This window comes from Cryptomeria japonica, chromosome 8 (assembly GCF_030272615.1).
Source record: "Cryptomeria japonica chromosome 8, Sugi_1.0, whole genome shotgun sequence".
Classification (NCBI taxonomy): domain Eukaryota; kingdom Viridiplantae; phylum Streptophyta; class Pinopsida; order Cupressales; family Cupressaceae; genus Cryptomeria; species Cryptomeria japonica.
In genome coordinates, this window is record NC_081412.1 from 626,592,476 (window position 1) to 626,597,464 (window position 4,989).

Sequence of the window (4,989 nt, forward strand, 5' to 3'; positions counted from 1 at the left end):
GATTTGCTCTATTTCTACATTGTTTTGCCATATGCCCAAATTTATTACAAACAAAGGATCTACCATTGAATTTCTAAGTATTAGATTGCCTTACTGGTTTCCTCTAGTCTGATGAGTTTTGCATACCGGTTGTCTAATCTTCATTTGCAGTATCAGAGCTTTCCCCTTGTACAAATCCAAGTCCTCTAGAATCTTCACTCTGCCTTTGTTTCTTTAATAAATCATCCAACTGTGCAACACTAATCCTGAATTTTTCTTTATACTCACTTGCAGTAGTCAGATCATCTCTTAGAGTCATTATTTGTCTTTCAAGCTCTTGTTCATTATTATGGGATTGTACCAAATTAGTTCTCAACAGATCATTCTCATGAGCCAATCTGCCACATTCTTCAAATTTGTTCTTCAGAGATACAACAAGATTTTCTTCCTTCTTCTTTCTATCCTCAATATCTTTTGACATCCTTATAGTCAGGTCTTGCATTTAATTCTTCATGATCATGTTTTCTTGACTTAGTTTCTAACATTGTTCCTTAAGTGCATTTTTCTCTTCATCATCCTAGTTTTGCAAAAGTTCTTTCCTCCTAGCTTGAGTTGATGATAACATTTCTTATAGAACAAGAATGAATTCATTAGCAGAATTGAATTCATCTTCCAGCTTTAAGTTCTTCATCCTTTCAACATCATAATCCTCAAGTGCCATCTCAAGTTGCTTCTCCATAGCTATGTTCAATGATTTCGAGTTCATGATCTTCCTCCAAGGTACCAAGCTCTAATACCAATTGTTGGAATCCAAGAACACTAAGAGGGGGGTGAATTAGTGTTTTGCTGGTAATATAAGATTTTATCTTATTACAATATACACTTATAAACCGGTAAATGAAGAAACATATAACATGAAGTAAATAAACCAGCCACATGAATGAACACCATAACACACTGAATTTTATATGTGGAAAAGCTCAAAGAGGAAAAACCATGGTGGGATTTGTGACCCACAATAACAATTCATTGGCCATATGAAAGATATTACATAGCATGGGGGCCTGCACATACAGGAAGGCGCACTTCCTAGAGCACACTGCTCAACACATAAGAGTCTCACTAACTACAAGCTTCTGCTGAGATTAAACAGTAATGGTTAACTCACAAAATGCATCTGCAATGCCAAAAAGAGTTCCACTTAAAGCTCTATTCTGTATCGGTTCATAAACCCTGAACCCTTCTACTAGTATCTCCTTTCCTCCGAGAATTCTCTACAAGCCATCTACTGATCATTGTATGATATGACTTTCGCATACAATTGACCTACATACATATCCTTTGCATCACACTATCCTTCTTGCTTGTCATATTTCAAAATAACCTAACACACTGACTTATATACCCTTTACAAACAATATACCTTATACCGGCTTACAATACATTACAAAAGATATTCAATGTCGGCCCTATACAATAATTACAAAATAATTTTACAAATAAAACCTTTTGGATCCCAAACTGATGTTAGCTTCATAGAAGTGTTGGATGTCGGTGCCAGTGCCAGTGATGACCCTAAACACTCTAATGCCGGTATCTGCTGGTGTATGCCTCCAATGTCGGTATCTGCTAGTATATGTCTCCATAGAATCTTGTTGCCATCAATGACAATATATGAATCCAACGAGTGTCAATTGCCAACAACCATCATTTAGATAGAAAAGATAAAGAGGTTTCTTTGTGTCATATATGTATATGTCATTTCCATAGATCTAGGTTAAGATGTGACTTGTGGGGATCATTTTACTATATTACTAAATCGGAAGATAAAAATATCATCTCATAGTTTGCTAGAGTAATATTTCTTTTTCTGATTTTTTATATTTTAATTTGAAACATTCATTTTAATTAATTGGTAGATGGATAAAACATCCAAGCAAGATGTAGCATACGAAATATGGGGAGGTAGAGGCCTTAATGTTTCAATAATGTACTAAAATGGATCAAAGGAGGTTCATAGATTCTCCATGTCAATCTCAAATCTAAAACCTCTACATAGTTTTTAAATGTGTTAGTAATTTTTTAATAACGACTGTACCATTGGATATGAGTTGTCCAATATGACATGGTGGGTCAAAAATAATGGAGGTGGCTCAATTTTTAAAATATTTTATTGATGAATGATCATACAAATAATGCACATTATCATTGCAAGGAAGACATGGAGATGGAATATTAAATTAGTGCATAATAAATTTAATAATTACACTATATTAATGTATTAAAGAAAACATATTAAGGATGAAACACCACACAAATGATAAACAATATGCTATACATGAAACATGTCTAGCATCATCATATAATTATGGAGTGATATGAGGATAATTTTATTATAAAATATAGTACAATCTCTATAAGGTTTGTTGTGTCATATTTAATAATTATCTATGTATAGAAACAATTAAAATGTAATCTTTCACCCCATGATTTCATTGTACAATTTTCTTCTCCTATAGTATTCTTCATCCTGGGGATGAATCATGTAGTGTGATTCGAAATGTTGATGCAAAAAACTATCACACAATCGAACCCAGAAACATTATGCCATTTTAAAAAAAATTCATATAAAGTCAGGAGTACAAGACATGAGAAGTAAAAATTATGGGTCATGTCATATTATGCAAAAACAAGATTTAAAAATTATAAAATGAATCAAGAAAATCTAAAGTATGTAATATTTTAATACTTATTTCCCAGAATTAATAGAAAGAGGAAGTTCTTAGGTGAATTATATATAATTGATATTATTATTTGTAAAAAGGAGAGAAGAAGAAATAATGCCGGAAAGCTACAATATTATTCTCAATAGAAACTACTATACTATTATCTTTACATAGAATTATTTCAGATTTTATTTTTTATTTCATAGAGATTCCTAGGTCTTCATTTCATCTATCAAATTAGCTTTAAATATTTTATCAAAAGTGAAAAGTTGTCAAACAAAAGAGTTGATTTGCATTGACTAATGTGAGTAGCAATCTCACATAAGCATCACTTGGATTCTTCATTATTAATAAGTATGAATTGTACACCATTTAGTTGAATATTTTATTTGTTTCATGAGATCTTTGCAATTTGGTAGAAAATATGTATCTAGAACCAAATATTCAAATAGTATATAATTATCTCACTCAGGATCATAAGGATTTATTGAAGGAAAATCATAAGAAAATCAAAAGTTCCCTACTCTTTAGAATATAACTAATTTATGATTTTATCCTTCCAACTTTTAAAAAAATAAATAATTCAAATAAATTATGAAACTCCCTTGTTGACTACAAAAAGGTATAGAGACACCGGTCTAGAAATGTAAAATTGTAAGCTAGAAATAAAGTTCTAAAATGTATAACTTAGAAGATAGGATATAATTTCATTCATATATCATGCATGCATCATCTTGTCCACTTATAGAGAACACCCATGTTCTCTTGAACTTGCATCTCCTCTCAATGGTGTTGGCCATTTGGTGGAATTGATTATGTGTTGCATTGATGTTTTCTCATTGATGTCAACACTAGTTGTTTGGATGCTTTACCGACACCCTTGTGGTCCCGATAGGATGAGTGGTTTCTCATTAACTTGAATCTGGCATGATCCGGTAGACTTTGGTATAATATGGTGATGAAATTAGCTTATTCATGATACTAATATTCATATTTGATCAGTTGGTTTTGGTCTAGTAATTGGATGTTATTATGCTTGCTTAGAAGATAGGTTTATGGTTTCGGCGAGGGTTTCACTGGTAAAGCTTTTGGTGGAGATATTTTGACGAATTGCATAATTGGTGTTGGTGCAGCTTTTGATGGAGTTTCAAGATGTTGTTGGTGATCATGTTTGAGACTTGGCATTTGGAGATCATTGCTGAAGCGTGTGGACCTATACTTGGTCCCGGTTGATCTAGATTATGGACCGGCATTAATGTAATGTGTGGATAGGACCTATTGTTGTATTTCTGGGATGTCTTATGTGTTGGTTTTTATTTGTTTGGTCTAAGACTGACATGGTTTGTAATTATGTAATTCATTTATTATTAGGTGGTCAACCTGATTGTTTATGGTCAAGGGTTTGTATAAATAAGATGTAAGATCTCATTGTAGATCATCATGGTTAATGTAAAAGGCCATGGTCAAGGAATGTAATGTGCGAATAATGTAATATCATTAAGGAAGAGGAGTTGGGTGATCATTTGAGATTGAATTGGTTTTATGGAAGATGATTTAGTCCTCTGTTATTGAGCTTAACCATAATTGTACTCAGGCATAGCAGATGCTATCTTTTGTTGTTCAACACTTCTCTGGATTGTAGTATCGATTTATATGTAGTTAATGAGGCTCCTTTTGTGATGAGTAGTGTGCTCTAGGTTGTTGGCCTTCCTACAAGTGCAGGTCCCTTCATTGTAATTCGCATACTTACTGCAGAAGTATTATCTGACTGTGGGTAGTCTTCCCACAGTGGTTTTTCCCTTTACCGGGTTTTCCATATACAAATCTTGGTGTTGTGTGGATGGCTTTTATTCTATGATTATTTTTTATGCTTAATTGGATTAACTGCTATTTTGGTATTATTGGTTTGGTTTCTAGTATTAAAGTTTAATATGCTAATGCTTCCAGTAATCTGTGACAACTAATTCACTCCCCCTCTCAGTTGTCTTTCGGTTATCTGAACTATCTAACAATTGCTATCAAATATTTGGCCCTCTTTGTAGAAAGCTTAACCGCTTGAGGAAGATCCTATGGTAACTAATAGTTCAAGTTCATCCATTTCTTCTGGAGTTATCTTTCGAAGAGATATATTGAGGCTTGAAGGAACAAATTACATAGTATGGAAGATTCAGATGGAGACTCATTTGAGATGTCTTGGCAAGGAGATTTGGGAGATCACATAGAATGGTGTCATACCCTTTAATTCAGGATTTGGAAATCCTCCTCCAGCTAACCTGGACAAGGA